The sequence below is a fragment of the Neophocaena asiaeorientalis genome, unplaced genomic scaffold (genome assembly GCF_003031525.2).
Source record: "Neophocaena asiaeorientalis asiaeorientalis breed wild unplaced genomic scaffold, Neophocaena_asiaeorientalis_V1.1 scaffold102, whole genome shotgun sequence".
Classification (NCBI taxonomy): domain Eukaryota; kingdom Metazoa; phylum Chordata; class Mammalia; order Artiodactyla; family Phocoenidae; genus Neophocaena; species Neophocaena asiaeorientalis.
Window position 1 is genome coordinate 4,154,358 of NW_020175078.1, and position 17,718 is coordinate 4,172,075.

General features: G+C 40.2%; 2 protein-coding genes across 7 annotated transcripts in view; one reads left to right on the plus strand and one right to left on the minus strand.

The window, feature by feature from the left end:
* R3HDM1 (R3H domain containing 1) overlaps positions 1 to 6,665 on the minus strand; it is a 177,229-nt gene extending 170,564 nt beyond the window's left edge. For all 5 annotated transcript variants that reach the window (XM_024764119.1, XM_024764118.1, XM_024764117.1 and 2 more), the window contains exon 1: positions 6,521 to 6,665. The gene's annotated coding sequence lies outside the window, so the exon portion shown is untranslated. The remainder of the gene's footprint in view (positions 1 to 6,520) is intronic.
* A 734-nt stretch (positions 6,666 to 7,399) lies between these two features.
* The window catches only part of ZRANB3 (zinc finger RANBP2-type containing 3), a 253,353-nt gene continuing 243,034 nt past the window's right edge, over positions 7,400 to 17,718 (plus strand). The window contains exons 1-2 of one of the 2 annotated variants that reach the window (XM_024764099.1): positions 7,400 to 7,479; positions 7,554 to 7,640. The gene's annotated coding sequence lies outside the window, so the exon portion shown is untranslated. Of the gene's footprint in view, positions 7,530 to 7,553; positions 7,641 to 17,718 lie in introns of both variants that reach the window. The other variant, XM_024764100.1, reaches the window with a different exon arrangement.

A 17,718-nucleotide genomic window follows, 5' to 3' on the forward strand; every position in this document is an offset into this window, starting at 1 on the left:
CAGTGGTTAAGAATCTGCCTGCCAATGCAGCGGACATAGGTTCGAGCCCTCGTCCAGGAAGATCCCACATGCTGCAGAGCAACTAAGCCCGTGTGCCACAACTACTGAAGCCCACGTGCCTAGAGCCCATGCTCTGCAACAACAGAAGCTACCGCAATGAGAAGCCTGCACACCACAATGAAGAGTAGTCCCCGTGTCACAACTAGAAAAAGCCCACATGCAGCAAGGAAGACAAACGCAGCCAAAAATAAATAAATTAATTAAAGAAAACGAAACAAAAAACAGATGCTCTTTTCCCAATACTATACAGGAACATACATGTAAGTAACGGGTATTTTTTTTCTGTAATTGACTTAATAATTTTAAAATAATTATAGATTCACATGAAGTGTAAAAAACAGTACAGCAAGCTCTCATGTACTCTTCATCCAGTTTCCGCCAATGATAACATTATACAGTTGGCCTTCCATATCCATAGGTTTCATATCTATGGATCCAACCAACAGACTGAAAATACTCAGGAAAAAAATTTCAGAAAGTTCCAAAAAGCAAAACTTGAACTTGCCATGCACTGGCAACTATTTATGCAGCATTTGCATTGTAGTTATCAATACAACGACTTACATACCATTTGGTATTATAAGTAATCTAGATATGGTTTAAAGTATATGGGAAAATGTGCGTAGGTTATATGCAAATACTATGCCATTTTATACAAGGGACTTGAGCACCTGTGAATTTTGGTATCCAAGGGGAGTCCTGGAACCAATTCCCAGTGGATAACATGGGATGACTGTGTAAGTGTAGTTCAATATCAAAACCAGGTATCGACACTGATATAATCCACAATTTTATTCAGATTTTACCAATTTTACATGCACCCCTTTGTGTGTGTTTCTATGTAATTTTATCACATGTATATAGATTTATGTAACCACCACCACAATCAAGATACAGAGCTGTTCAATCACCGCAAAGATCCCTCATGTTAATCCTTTAGAGTCACAACCACCCTTATCCTCCCACCCCATCCCCAATGCTTGGCAACCACGGATCTGCATTCTAATTTTGTCATTTTGAGAATGTTATATAAATGGAACCATGTGGTTATCCCACTTCAAGACTGTTTTTTTCACTTGGCATAATTCCTTCAAGATCCATCAAGTTGCTATATACTATGGTTTGCTCCTTTTTATTGCTGCATAGTATTCCACGGAATGGATACAGCATATGTTGTTTAACCATTCAGTCACTGAGGGGTATTTGGGTTGTTTCCAGTAAAAAGACACTTATTTTTAAACACAGAACTTCTGCAATAAGCTGCTTCCCCAAGAGGACTTTTAACATGAAGGCCTTATGCTCATTTAAGCCATTGCTTTGCATATAGGTACAGATTTTTTTCCCCCACAACATGAAAACTTAAAGAAAAAAACCCCTTTAAATCCCATAGCTGCCCTCCCCAGTGAGGGCCAAGACAACAAAGTGAAATCTGCAGTTAGTTAAACTTCTAACTCAGACTGTAAGGTGATATTTTATACCACTATGGAACTTCTTTCATGCAGAAGGCAGATTAGTGAAGTTAATTGCACAAGCAGACCACAAAAGTAAATTATATCTGTCACGGATCAAGCTAAAGTTGGGAGAAGTCAAATTATAGTACTTTAAACTCTTAAGACAAGACAATATCAAATTATTGACTTTCAAGAACAAAGGTCAAGAGTTAAAAATGAATGTAGTTTATGTTCCATACTTAATTTCTTTTGGAGAGAAAGTAGCTTTAGGGAGTTGTAGATGAAAACTTTAGTCAAGCAGGCTACAAGAACAATCATTTAAACATGTTATGTGGTCTAGTATTTATGAAATAAGAAGGCTCAAAAACGTCACAATTTGCTTGGAGAAGTGAGCTTACAGGTAGAAATTAAGAAAAAAGTCACAAATCTACAACTCAGATGGCAAAGAGAATAACAAAAATCATGAAGTGTAGGCTTTCAAAACTCATAGGAAAAAATTTCAAGTTAATAGGTATGTGTGGAAACTAAAAAGGTAAGAAGAGGCAAAATAATAAAGGATAAAATCTGGGAATAAAAAAACAAATTGCAGGAAAATAAGGTAGAGAACTAGTTTTGAGCCAGGATTAAATAACTCATCTCTTATTTCAACCATCAGCCAATAACTATTGAATTAAATCCTAGAAAAATACACATACTTATCAGGTATAAGGAAATCTGTTACTATGTAACATATCCTTATTTGGAAAGCAAAGTTAACTTAATAAAATTGTTTGATTATATGATTTGACTCTTTGCCCATGTCTGTATTACTAGTAAGCATTATCAGAAATCACAGGGATCAGGTGGGAAAATTATTTTACTCCTTTAGAAAAAGACTACTATTATACCGAGAACAAACTGACACGCTCCCTTCTCTTTATAATAACATCTTAGTTTATTCATCTTAAGTTATAAGTAGTAAGTTATCATCACTGTATGTAGATATGACTGAAAAGATAGTGTACTGATTCTGTGGTTTGGAGCAGCAAGTGCTATCTGAAAAGTTCACTACCATTTGGAACCACACCTTTTTGACATACAGGTTGCCCAACATATTTACAATAGATCATGAAAGTGTTAATAGTGAGATTTTCTAATGCAAATAGCAACAATATAATATAAACCTATCAGTCTTAAGGATTTATTATTGTAACATTTTCAAGAATGGAAAAAATAAAACTGTTATCAACTCTCAGTGCTTCTTTATTTCTAAGGAATTAAAACTTAACATTAGGGACTTCCCTGGTGGCACAGTGGTTAAGAACACACCTGCCAATGCACGGGACACGGGTTCGATCCCTGGTCTGGGAAGATCCCACATGCTGCGGAGCAACTAAACCCATGCGCCACAACTACTGAGCCTGCGCTCTAAAGCCCGAAAGCCACAACTACTGAAGCCCACGTGCCTAGAGCCCGTACTCTGCAACAAGAGAAGCCACTGCAGTGAGAAGCCTGCGCACCACAACGAAGAGTAGCCCCCGCTCGCTGCAACTAGAGAAAGCCCCTGCGCAGCAACGGAGACCCGATGCAGCCAAAAATAAAATAAATAAAAATAAATATATTTTAACCCACAAAACTTAACATTAACTCAAACGGGTATAATTATGTGTTCTATAGTGCCAGTACAAGAACATCTCTTTCATTACTTGGCAATTCTTATCTTCTGCATAATATTTGAAAAAGTGTATTTCAATTTACAAAATTTTCTACGCTGCTGCCATTTAATGTCCCTCGAAGGAGCATCCAACTGTACTGGGTTCAGTAACTTCGGAGGTCCACCATAACATTATATATTTCAACTCGCTATTCAGCATAAGGTGTAGCTGCCTTGAACCCTGGCCTGGAATTACTGTCAGAAGGCTTCATAATAAAACTGTTTTCAGGCTAACTTTAAATCTGTCTCACTGTACAAACTCCAAGGACACTATTATGTGTGAAGACCCAGTATGTTTTCAAAAGTGTCTGGGAGGAGAAAGGAACAGTGTGTCTGGCATGTTGTACCACAGAAAAGAAACACTTAAGAACTGATAAATAACGAGAACTAAAAACAGCAACAAAACAGTAGTAAGCCTATGGCCATAACAAATTCAAACAACTTGCTTAATCTTAACACCATAAAGAGTTCAACGGTTGCTTGCCCCTGGTAGCACAATGAATGTGGAAAGCAACTATATAAACTTGATCTTGAAACATCAGCTAAATAAAATGTAAAGGTATTATAATGATTTATCACTAAAATAATTTACCACACACTTTTATTCCAGATAATCCATTTGAAATAGTCAACAAACACCTGCATTTTACTGCAAAATAAAAAAATCTCCTATAGGGACTTCACTGGTGGCGCAGTGGTTAAGAATCTGCCTGCCAATGCAGGGGACACAGGTTTGAGCCCTGGTCCGGTGAGATCCCACATGCCACGGAGCAACTAAGCCCGTGTGCCACAACTACTAAGCCTGCACCCTAGAGCCCACGAGCCACAACTACTGAGCATGCAAGCCACAACTACTGAGCCTGCACTCTAGAGCCCACGAGCCACAACTACTGAAGCCTGTGCGCCTAGAGTCCGTGCTACACAACAAGAGAAGCCACCACAATGAGAAGCCCACACACAGCAATGAAGAGTAGCCCTGGCTCGACGCAACTAGAGGAAGCCTGTGCACAGCAAAAAAACCCAACGCAGCCAAAAAAAATAATAATAATAAAAATAAATAAAACAACAAAGACTAGATGTTTCCAAAAAATTATTTTAAAAAAATCTCCTGTAAAATAAATAACTCTTTTGTACCTGATGATCAATTTCCCACAAACCTTTCCCTTTGAAAATGGCTAATTACAAACTGCACTTAAAGTCACAACATAAACGAAAATCCCCACAGTACTCCTCACTAACAGAACATGTTCTGAGGCTCCAACAATACTGTGTGCATTTGAGAAACAAACTCATTCTCTTAATGTGTGAAAATAACAATAGTTAATATTTAACATATTGATACATACTATGTGTTAGGCACAATGCGAGAGGCTTTACATACTTCATCTCTAATCCTCACAACTCCGTGAGTTAAGCATAACCACCCCCGTTTTATAGATGAGGAAACTGAACTGAGGCTCATAGAGGGGTCCTGCAGCTAATAAGAGAATACAGATGCCTCCTACATTTTCATCAGCCCTTTCTGTACATAAGGCACATGAGATCTGAAAGCATTATAGTAATTTATCAATTACCCAAACAAGTTTTAGAAAATGCTATGCTGAGTAATGTATGCTATGGGTACTTTTTGAGGGGAGCTGAGGGGACTCACCCTTCAGGGTTATACTCAGGGTTTCATTTTTTAATTCTAACACACCATCCAAATTTCTTTCAGGTCCTGAATCTGTGGATCTATGTCAATTCTCTATCTAGGTATATTAGTTATGGAATATGGAAGATCATTAAGCCATTATAGTCTTCTCAGACCCTGAAGAAATGGTCCAATGCTTAGTCAAAACTCAGCTATTTCTTCAGAACCCAAGTTTATTCTGGTAACAAGTAAGCCTCAGGACTGGGCCCGGGGTTTTACCTCTGATTACAGACATGTCTACAACAAATTATAGAATCCATTATTTAAGAACATATTCACCCCCCACAAAGAAGCAAGGGCTGAGAAGATGAGCACTCAATCAACGCGTAAGAAAGAAGCATTCCCTTTCAAATATGGCCAAATATGTCAAATTTTGTTAGCATTCCCTCTCAATTATGGCCAAGTATGTCAAATTCTGTTAAGCTGAGGTGTGTCCAATTAACCTAGTCACACTGGTATCCTACTATGTTAAATATTACACAGATTTTACTGTTTCAAATATTACAAGTAGGTGGGCTGCCAGTTTGACTTTAACCATCTTTTCATTATTCCAAAGTTCTTGTAATTATAGACATTTAGGCTAAAAGCAGAGAGTTTCTTCAGAATTACAATCAGGCAAACCATAACCTCAGAGAGATATATACATACATGCATATACATATATACAAATATACACATATATATACACACACACAGTTTTTCTTTTCACGAAAATCATATTAGAAAAATCATCTGCTATTTACTAAGCTCTCTTTGTCTTTTACTTAGTTGACTTGCTACCCCAATTATACGCGGGACCTGATGGCCTCAACAGTTTGTTTCTCCATAAGAGCAGAGGCACTCTCCTCTGCACCTAGCAACAAAAAAAGAGAGCGACGAAAAACTTCAATCACACAGGAATCTGGGGGGCAGGGCCTAAGGCTCACCCATAATGTGTGTAAATCTGATCCCCGAAGTCCGTGGCACTGACAGTCATTCAACTTTCTTTGTAATATTCCCATTGTGCTTTTTCTGGTACCACACGCAAAATGCACCACCTACCATTTCACCAAACGGTCGGAATGCCTTACTTCCTTTCTAAAAATTCTCGGGGTGCAAGGCCGGGGATGACGGCCGTGGGGTGGGCCGGGGAGCCTGAGGCACCGGCGCCAGCCACCCGGGAGAGCAGAGCCACGCACGGCACCCGTTCCGGGCAGGCCTGCTGTGGCTGGTTCCCGAGTCCCTAGGGCTGCAAAAGCAAGCAGCAGCAGCCATGGCAGGGACTTGGGAACCTTTCCCCTGCCTCCTCCGCTAGGCCTCGAGGGGTTTGCTTTTCACATGGCCCCCGGGTGGGGGCGGTGGGCACAAGGTACTGGATGCAGATGCAGTCGCAGCCGCAGCGGCGGGCCAGGCGAGCCGGGGCTCCCTCGGAACCCGACCTCCCGGCGAGGCTGGCAGCCGCAGCACCTCGGCGGGGCCCTGACTGGAGCGCCGACCGCTCGGCGGGGAAGGCCACCTTCGCACACACCACATCTTCTCCCCTGACTGCCTCCTTCTCCGTTAGCGCTACCGGTTGGCGGGCGGGGGAGGGGAGCGAAGCGCGTTATTCCCGGGGAGCTGGAGGGAGGAAGGGAGGGCATCTCTTACCCGCGTTACTGAGGAGGAGGAGGAGGAGGAGGCGGTTGGAGCGCGGAGCGGCGGGGCGACGGCGGGGCTGGGTGGGTGCAAGTAAGAGTCTTACGAAAGGGAATTAACCCCATCACCAGCCCGGACACCGGCTCCAGCGGCAGCCACGGCTGGCAAAATCCCGCCCCTTCCCACCACGCACTAGCCCCGCCTCTTCGTTCTCTTTGAGGGGCAGTAGACAAATCATAGGTTGTACATCCTCGGAGTGACATGAGGATCATCCAATCACGCCTGAACAAATTGCCTTCTCTCCACCCCTTCATCTCCTCCCGGGCCGCGGGAGAGCCAAGCCAAGTCTTTCTCCACCCACAAGGGAAAAGGAGCCAATCGGCTGTAAGTATCCGCCCTTGAAGGACGCAAAGGACAACCAATGATAAACCTAAGAGGACAGCCATTTTGCCCACTTGTAAAAGACCCACCTTTTCCCACGAGTCGGAGCCCGAGGTGGGAGAGTTCTGGAAGTTTTTACTGACCTGGAGGTATTGGAAAGACAAACATATTTTTTCAAGGAGTATTTATATTGCTTTGTAGGAGTAAAGGAAAATTTTCGTCCTCCATGTGGTGGGAAGTGGGGACTGCTGCTTAACGACTTGGCTCCTCCCCTCAGCAGTAACAGGCTCTAAGCCGAACACCTGGTTCTCCAGCCTCAGCGAGGAAAGGCGGGGTGATTGCCCGCTTCGGCTTGCAGCCGACTACAGTTCCCAGCGTGCTTTGCCTCCGCCCATTTCAGCTCATCCGTTTGCTTCCCGCGAGGCCTGACGGGAATTGTAGTTCTTGGGAGGTACCCACGCCGCTTCATTGGCCAATGAGAAAGGACAAACTTTTAAATGATTTGGAGTTTGGGGCGGGGAAGTAGTCGCAGGGCTGTGGTGAAGCCTTTTCACCAACCTAGCAGAAGAGAGAAGGTTTACAAGCGAAAGGTAGTCGAGGAAGAGTTTTCTAAGAACGCCGTAGGAGTTTTAGATTCCTGGTATTTACACTCTCTTACTTTCAGTTTGTGTCTTTGAAGGGACTTCCGCTTTGCGGCGGACACAGGCCAAACCTGTGGCGGGAGTTGGAGATTCTGCAGCGAATACACCAGGTGTGGCCGTCTGGGAGTGGCGTGGCGGGCAAGTTGGTAGTTTCTTACGTGAGAGATAGCTAAATGGAATTTAATTGCATTTTAATTAAGAGTGGGTGAAATGGGATGGGGGCAGTGTAGTTTCCAAGTCCAGAATGCCATGCTCCACCGCACTCTTCACTCCCCGAGTCTCACTTTTTTTGTCTTTTGAGTTGCTCAGGATTAGATTGCACCCCTATATTTGTGGAGGGTGCCTCTAAAACCTTCACGTCTTCAGTTTGACTAAAAAGAACCGGTTCAGAAGTTCTGAGCTAACTCCTCCCACTTACAAACTAACTTCTAAAGTCTAGTTCGAAGGAGAAACGCTACAGAAGGGCTCATGATTGATGAGAATCGTCCCATTCTTTTGTTTGTTTGTTTGTTTTTAATGTAAAGCATACATTAAACAAGTGTCGATAGGGTGCCAACTATAGTACACCGATGAACACAGGTCATTAGAAAGACGTTGGAGCCAAAAGCCTAACAAGCTTAGCACGTTAGGCCCTGGTTTATGCCCCCACGCCGTCGGGGGACAAAGTTGAATGTGTTTTTACTGTTGGACGTTCCGTTTGAGGTTGTTTGGGAAACTCATTGAACAAAAGAGATGCAGAAGGTGTTATCAGGAAAGGCCTTCCCTCCCCAAACCTGATGGCTCTCATTTTAAACTCTTTCCTATCATTTTGACTGAGACTTTCTCAGATAAATTCTAACTCAATTTTCCTCGCGGTTTCACTAAGACTTTCTCTTAGAAATCATGTTGTAAATATTTATTGAGCACTTATACTGTATTAGGCACTATGCCAGACTTTGCGGGGAGAGCAGTGCCAAAAAGACAGGCTCCTCGTCCAAAAGTAGTGAGAACAGGCCAAACAAAATGAATCGTAGTGTTACTTGTTCTTCTAATCTCTCTAAACTAAGTCAAATCTTCATTAGTCATGTTTTGTAGTTACTTTTTCCATTCTACTTGTGGACTGAAATAAGCATATTTTCTTTATTTTTTTTTAAATTGAAGCACTAATAAGTCTGTGTCCTATATTCATGAGTTGTGTTTATGCATCAACTAGATGGTAAATTTTATGTTGTAATCCTTCTAGATATAGGAATGTAATCATACATTTCAGCCACAGTGTTCTGGTTCCACCAAAGAAAGTGTTGACTCTTGCTTTTTAATGTAGCTGGGAATTTCATACAATTAAGCAGAAGAGTCTTATATAAATGTTTATTTTTATTTTGTCGTGAGGGCTTCTAGTGTAAATCAAGTCAATAAATAGTAATGGCCATCATTTTATTGAGTGTTTCCTCTGAGCCAGGAATGGTGTTAAGTGCTTTCAGTACATGTTCCCTTCAGCAATGGGCAAGTATTGTTCTGTGATGTTTTATACTTGAAGAAGTTGGAGTTCAGTGAACTTCAATAAGACTTAAAAAAAATTTTATTGTGGTACAGTTGATTTAAAATGTTGTGTTCGTTTCTACTGTATAGCACAGTGAATCAGTCATACATATACATATATCCACTCTTTTTTAGGTTCTTTCCCCATATAGGTCATTACAGAGTATTTGATAGAGTTCCCTGTGCTATACAGTAGGTCCTTATTAGTTATCTGTTTTATATATAGTGGTGTGTATGTCAATCCTGATCTCCCAGTTTATCCCTCCCCACCCTGAATAAGACTTTAAGGCCTTGATTAGAAAATTTTGGAGCTGAGATTCATATCCAGATCTGTCTCATTCTTGAGCTCTTAACCACTGCTGCTTTCTGCCTCTCAAATATTTATTGATCCCCCAATATGTGCCAGGCATATAGTGAGAAATGTGAAGTTCCATCCTAGGATTCTGGAACCAGTGGTGGCAGTCACTTCCTCTTTTGAGCTATCCTTTGGCATCACATAATACATACTCATTGTATTTAAAAATACAGGAAAATGTAAAAAAGAAAGTAATCTGTATTCCTGTTAGAGATACGACTATTAAATCTTGCTGAATATACTTACAGATCTCTAATAGGTACAGACGTGCTTATGAGTAGTATAATACTACTTTGCTCTTTTTAAAAAAAAATATTTATTTTGGCTGCGCTGGGTCTTAGTTGCAGCATTCAGGATCTTCGTTGCCTTGTGAGGGATCTTCATTGCATCCTGCAGGATCTAGTTCCCTGACCAGGGATTGAACCTGGGTCCCCTGCATTGTGAGTGTGGAGTCTTAACCGCTGGACCACCAGGGAAGTCCCCTACTTTGCTCTTCTTGTAAACTGTTTTTGACCCAGAAATAGGCTGTGGATATGACTGAAAATCAGTAGCTTTTTTAAAAATAAATTTATTTATTTTTAGCTGCGTTGGGTCTTCGTTGCTGCGTGCAGGCTTTCTCTAGTTGTGGTGAATGGGGGCTACTCTTCGTTGCAGTGCGCGGGCTTCTCATTGCGGTGGCTTCTTTTGTCGCAGAGCACGGGCTCTAGGCGTGCAGGCTTTAATAGTTGTGGCACGCGGGCTCTAGAGCGCAGACTCAGTAGTTGTGGCGCACGGGCCTGCATTGGCAGGTGGATTCTTAAACGCTGTGCCACCAGGGAAGTCCTCAATATCAGTTTTGATGGCTCTCTGGTATTACATTGTATGTTTCTAACATAACCAGTTCCTAGCTGATGGATATTTACATTATTTTTGATTAACTTCTTTTTTGATTGTGCTAAAAAATATATAAACTTTACCATCTTAACCAATTGTAAGCATACAGAACAGTAGTGTTAAGTATATGCACCTTGTCATGCAACAGATCTCTGGAACCTTTTCATCTTGCAAAACTGAGACTCTGTACTCGTTGATCAACAACTTTTCTTTTCCTGCCTCCTGCAGCCCCTGGCAACCACTATTCTACTTTCTGTTTCTAAGAGTTTGACTTTAGATGCCCCATATAAATGGAATCATGTAGTATTTGTCCTTCTGTGACTGGGTTATTTCACTTAGTGTCATGCCCTCATTGTTCATTCATGTTGTGGCATATGACAGGACTTCCTTTTCTTTTTTAAGGCTGAATTAATATTCCATTGTTTGTATACACCATATTTTATTTATCCATTCATCTGCCAGTGAACATTTAGGTTGCTTCCACTTCTTGGCTATTGTGAATGATGCTGCAGTGAATGGGTGCGTATATCTCTTCAAGATATGTTTTTAGTTCTTTTGGATATAGGTGTTCTTTCGGATATATGTATATACGTATGTATACTTCTGGGTATATATATATATATATATATGTATATATATATATATATACATACATGTATTATTTACTTATTTTTGGCTGCGTTGGGTCTCCTTTGCTGTGCATGGGCTTTCTCTAGTTGCGGCGAGAAGGGGCTACTCTTCGTTGTGGTGTGCAGGCTTCTTGTTGTGGTGGCTTCTCTTGTTGCAGAGCATGGGCTCTAGGCACGCGGGCTTCAGTAGTTGTGGCACGAGGACTCAGTAGTTGCTCACAGGCTCTTGAGCGCAGACTCAGTAGCTGTGGCACACAGGCTTAGTTGCTCCGTGGCCTGTGGGATCTTCCCAGACCAGGAATCGAACCTGTGTCTTCTGCATCGGCAGGCAGATTCTTAACCACTGTGCCACCAGGGAAGTCCCGATATATGCATGTATATACATGTACACGTACATGTGTATGTATACTTCTGGGTATGTATATACATGTATGTATACCCAGAAGTAGGATTGCTGGATCAATTATTAACTTTTAAAAGCAATGCTGTCATGAACACCATTTTTGTATGCTTGCCTGATTATCCCTTAAATCTAACTTTTTAGAAATAGTATTATTTAGTGTTATTTATTAATACAATACTCTGTAATTCCTAAATTGCTCTACAGAAAGGTTATGCCTATTTTCTTTCCTAACAGTGTGTGAGAGCACCTGTTTCCCATCTTTTATTCTATCCAGTATGATTGTGAAAAGTGATCCCTCATTTATTTAATTCTGTCTAGTTGAATTCTGTTTGTGTTGAGCATCTTTTATGTGTATATTGTCCATTGTTGTCTACTCTTTTTTTTTAAAATAAATTTATTTATGTATTTATTTTTGGCTGTGTTGGGTCTTCATTTCTGTGCAAGGGTTTTCTCCAGTCGCGGCGAGCAGGGGCCACTCTTCATCGCGGTGCGCAGGCCTCTCACTGTCGCGGCCTCTCCTGTTGAGGAGCACAGGCTCCAGACTTGCAGGCTCAGTAGTTGTGGCTCACGGGCTTAGTTGCTTCGCGGCATGTGGGATCTTCCCAGACCAGGGCTCAAATCTGCGTCCCCTGCATTGGCAGGCAGATTCCCAACCACTGCGCCACCAGGGAAGCCCTGTTGTCTACTCTTTTGAATAGACTGTTATTATCTATCATAGTCCCTTAGTAATTTTAAAGAAATTACTTCCTAGGTTTTTAACTCCTTGTCATGTATTTTGCCTTTATTCTCATTTTGAAATTTGTCTTTTTAGCTTTTTAATGCTCTTTTTCTATGACATAGTGTAAATTATTTTAGTGTCGGAATTTATGTCTTTTCCCTTAGGGTTTCTAGATTATTTGTGATGCTTAGAAAAAGCTTTATGATGATTAGAAGTAGATAATAAAACATAATATGTATATATAATTTTTATTTGTTGTTACATTTGGTTTCACAATATATATACACTTGGTTTTGTTTGGATTCTCTACTCTTTCATTGTTCTGTCTTTTCTGTGACTTGTACCATACCCATTTTCTTAATTTCTATAACTTGATAGTATGTTTTGATATCTGGCATGTATGGTGTGCTTCCACTTTTTTAGACATTTTCTTGTCCTCGTCACATTTTCTTGTATTTTGGTGTCATTTTGTCAAATTAAAAACAAACATCTGAAAGAAACAAAACAAAACAAAACAAACATCTGCACTTTTAGTTTTTAAATTTTTTGGCTGCTTCGGGTAGCTTGCCAGATTTAGTTCCCCAACCAGGGATTAAACCCGCGTCCCCTGCAGTGGAAGCACGGAGTCTTAACCACTGCACCACCAGGGAAGTCCCAATATCTGCACTTTTATATTTTAACAAAATACAAATTTAACTTTATATAGATATGAAATACTACTTAAAGGCAATACAGAATTTTTCTTAGTACGGTCAGTGTTCAATGAGGCATTCTGTGCTTTGTTAAAACATGTTTTTATTACAGAGTTGGATGTAAATGGTGACAGTTTAAGAGCACATCTAATTTTTTAAATTATATAATCATTTTTTAGGGCTTCCCTGGTGGCGCAGTGGTTGAGAGTCCGCCTGCCAATGCAGGGCACACGGGTTCGTGCCCTGGTCCAGGAGGATCCCACATGCCGCAGAGAGGCTGGGCCTGTGAGCCATGGCCGCTGAGCCTGCGCGTCCGCAGCCTGTGCTCCGCAACTGGAGAGGCCACAACAATAAGAGGCCCGCATACCACAAAAAAAAAAAAAAAAAAAAAAAAATTATATAATCACTTTTTATACAGCGGCTAACATTTTGTAGGTGGCTTTCTGTAGGACCTGCTGACTTCTGAATTCTTATCTCTATTTTTAACTACTTATTCCACTGTACCTCATAGCCTTTTCAGAGTACTTCAAATTCATCATATCCCCTAAATCTATTCCTCTTCTCTTCTCCTTTCCTCTCTATCTCAGTTTATTTGGTCAAGAAATATTAACCATCTACTATGAGAGGTATTAGATAATGGTCAAGAGGATGGGATCCAGGCTGCCTAGGCTTGATTGTGCTTTCTGCCTTGTACTACTTGAGTGACCATAGGCAGATTACTTTATCAAGTATCTTTGTTTCCTTATCTGTAAAATTGAGATAAAAGAAGTCACAGGCCATTATGAGGCTTAAATGACTTAATATATGTAAAACACCAGAAATAGTGCCTGGTACTTAGTAAGTGTACGTTGGGTTTTGTTTGTTTTATTTTTAGTAGAATAAGTAGCTTTTTCAATATATTAATCTCCAATAAATCTTATTCCTATGTACAGAAATTTCAAGTTTGTAAAGTATAATTCTTTGGTTCTATAATGGAACGTTAAGACAAATTACTTTTAAAACACATCACTTTCAACCAGAAAAAAAAGGGTTTTGTTAATATTGTTTCTGCTGACCTGGCTGATGATAGAGTACTGAAGTAAAACAGTGATAAACAGGACATTTGTGGTCCTTGACATTATGAAGGCATTCTAATAGGAGGGAGTAAACAGATGAAAATAATTGTCAATCACAATTAAGTGCTTAAAGGAAACGAATTGATATTAAGGAAAATGTAGGAGAGTCCAGTTGGGAACTACTGCAGTATTCCAGTTGAGCACTGATGGCTTGGGGTTGGTGATGGCAATGGAACTGGAAAGAACTGAATAGATTTGAGATATATTGGGGGAATAATTAATAATAAGTGATATAATTTGGTGGTTAAGAAGCAGAAATCAAGAATGAACTCAGGTTGCTGGTTTGAGTAACTTGCAGGGTTGCACTGTTACTGAGAGATTTGGTCACGGAGCACACAATTTGATAGAGAAATCAAGACTTTGGTTTTGGACATTTAGGCTAGAAGTGTCTGTGTATGGTCAGGCCACTTAAGGTGGTTGTTCTCTTGCTCTCTGTACGTCCCCTGCTCCATCCCTGCATGCTTCACCTACACCCAACTCACCTGACTGACCTTCCTGTGAGTATTTCCCCCAGGCCCCAGCTGGTGATTGTTCTTATCAAAGGGGCAGTGAGGGGCGTGCCCCACTACTGGTTTCCTTGGTAACTAATGCCCCCACCTGCGTCAATTCCCCTATAACTGGTAATCTCCCCTAACCCCTGGGAGCGATTACTGCCACCTTGTCCTGCCCACCTTGCACTGCAAACTATTGCTCCAGGACCCTGCTTCAGGCATGTAAACTCCCCCATCCATTAAACCACTGATGCCTCTGTTGCTGACTCCGGGCTCTTTCTTTGGTCTTAAAGCTGGGCAAGTGCAGGCCTTGTAGGCCTACCAGGTGCAGCCCAACACTTTGAGATTTTCAAAATGTCAGGTAGGTAATTAGATGTAGGAGTCTGAAGCTAAAGAGATTATAAATTGTTCTACCTGGACTATTTGTGGTAGCCTTCGAAAAGGTTGTCCATTCTCCAAATTTGACAAGGTAATCTTTGTAAAGTAGCAACTTGGTTAAACTCTAGAAAAGGCTCCCAATTTCTTACAGACTAAAGTCCAAACTCTTTTTAGCATGGCATATGAGAACCTCCCTGACCTGACCAGTTTTTACTTCTTTACCATTCATCACAAAGCATCTTATTTTTTAGCTATACTAAACTGCTTAGTATTTTCTGAAACTGTGGTATTGAAAATATGGCTTCTTTCTCCCTAGAATATCCTTATCTTGATTCTCCACTGGCAAACTCCATTCTTCCTTCAAGTTTCAATTTAAGAGTGACATCAGATATTTAAATAAGGTGTACTATGTTCCAAGCATTTTTTTCTCCTAACTGAAGCCTTCTTTGATTGCTTGCTACCTTAGAGGATTCAACACTCCCACTTATGTTTGGTATTCTTATGCATACTTCTTTCATATGTGCTTATTGCCTTGTGTTGCAATTATTTGTTTATAACTCTTATTTTCATCTTAGATTTAGCTGGAAGGTAGGCTACAATGACACAAATTCATCTTTGTTTACCTGGTACTCTCTGTGATACCTATTATATGCCTACTACGTAATAGACACTCAATAATTAGTTGTTGAATGAGTGATTTTAAGAGGCAGTGTTGCATAATAGCAAACATTCAGACTTTCATGTTACTAACTGGTGATAACTTATTTAATATCTCCGAACCTCAGTTTTCTTGTCCTTAATGTGAGGATAATGATACTTATCTTTCTGAGTTGTTTTGGGAATTACAGGAGATTTCCTAAAATTTCCCAGTGTACTGCCTCACAGAAAGAGGTCAGTCAATAAGTGGGAGTTATTTTATCATTATTCTGAAAACAGTTGCCTGTAGAATGAAAGACTCTAGGGTCCTTGCTTTTTTTCTTCTTTATATTTTCCCTTTTATTTTATTTATTTTTTAATCGAGGTATAGTTGTTTAACAATGTTGTGTTAGTTTCTACTGTACAGCGAAGTGGAGTTCCCTGTGCTATACAGCAGATTCTTTTTTTTTTAATTTAATTTTATTTATTTTACATACAGCACGTTCTTATTAGTTATGTATTTTAAACATATTAGTGTATATATGTCAATCCCAATCTCCCAATTCATCCCACCACTACCACCCCCACCCCGCCACTTTGCCCCTTTTGTGTGCATACGTTTGTTCTCTACATCTGTGTCTCTGTTTCTCCCTGCAAACTGGTTCATCTGTACCATTTTTCTAGGTTCCACATATATGCGTTAATATACGATATTTGTTTTTCTCTTTCTGACTTCACTCCGTAGGACAGTCTCTAGATCCATCCACATCTCTACAAATGACCCAATTTCATTCCTTTTTATGGCTGAGTAATATCCCATTGTATATATGTACCACATCTTCTTTATCCATTCGTCCGTCGATGGGCATTTAGGTTGCTTCCATGACCTGGCTATTGTAAATAGTGCTGCAATGAACATTGGGGTGCATGTGTCTTTTTGAATTATGGTTTTCTCTGGGTATATGCCCAGTATTGGGATTGCTGGGTCATATGGTAAATCTATTTTTAGTTTTTTAAAGAACCTCCATATTGTGCTCCATAGTGGCTGTATCCATTTACATTCCCACCAACAGTGCAAGAGGGTTCCCTTTCCTCCACACCCTCTCCAGCATTTATTGTTTCTAGATTTTTTGATGATGGCCATTCTGACCAGTGTGAGGTGATACAAATGTCTTATAAATATCAATTAAGTCCATCTTGTTTAATATATCATTTAAAGCTTGTGTTTCCTTATTTATTTTCATTTTGGATGATCTGTCCATTGGTGAAAGTGGGGTGTTAAAAATCCCCTACTATGATTGTGTTACTGTCAGTTTCCCCTTCTGTGGCTGTTGGTATTTGCCTTATGTGTTGAGGTGATCCTCTGTTGCGTGCATAAATATTTGCAGTTGTTATATCTTCTTGTTGGATTGATCCCTTTATCATTATGTTGTGTCCTTTTTTGTCTCTTGTAATAGTCTTTGTTTTAAAGTCTGTTTTGTCTGATGTGAGAATTGCTACTCCAGCTTTCTTTTGGTTTCCATTTGCATGGAATATCGTTTTGCACCCCCTCACTTTCAGGCTGTATGTGTCCCTAAGTCTGAGGTGGTGTCTTGTAGACAGCATATATAGGGGTTTTGTTTTTCTATCCATTCAGCCAGTCTACATCTTTTGCTTGGAGCATTTAATCCATTTACATTTAAGGTAATTATCGATAAGTATGTTCCTATTACCATTTTCTTAATTGTTTTGGGTTTGTTATTGTAGGTCTTTTCCTTCTCTTGTGTTTCCTGCCTAGAGAAGTGCCTTTAGCATTTGTTGTAAAGCTGGTTTGGTGGTGCTTAATTCTCTTAGCTTTTGCTTGTCTGTAAAGGTTTTAATTTCTCCATCAAATCTGAATGAGATCCTTGCTGGGTAGAGTAATCTTGGTTGTAGGTTTTTCTCTTTCATCACTTTAAATATGTCCTGCCACTCTCTTCTGGCTTGCAGCGTTTCTGCTGAAAGATCAGCTGTTAACCTTATGGGGATTCCCTTGTATGTTATTTGTTGTTTTTCCCTTGCTGCTTTTAATATTTTTTCTTTGTATTTAATTTTTGATAGTTTGATTAATATGTCTTAGCGTGTTTCTCCTTGGATTTATCCTGTATGGGACTCTCTTTGCTTCCTGGACTTGATTAACTATTTCCTTTCCCATATTAGAGAAGTTTTCAACTATAATCTCTTCAAATATTTTTTCAGTCCCTTTCTTTATCTCTTCTTCTTCTGGGACCCGTATAATTCAAATGTTGGTGCGTTTAATGTTGTCCCAGAGGTCTCTGAGAATGTCCTCAATTCTTTTCATTCTTTTTTCTTTATTCTGCTCTGCAGTAGTTATTTCCACTATTTTATCTTCCAGGTCACT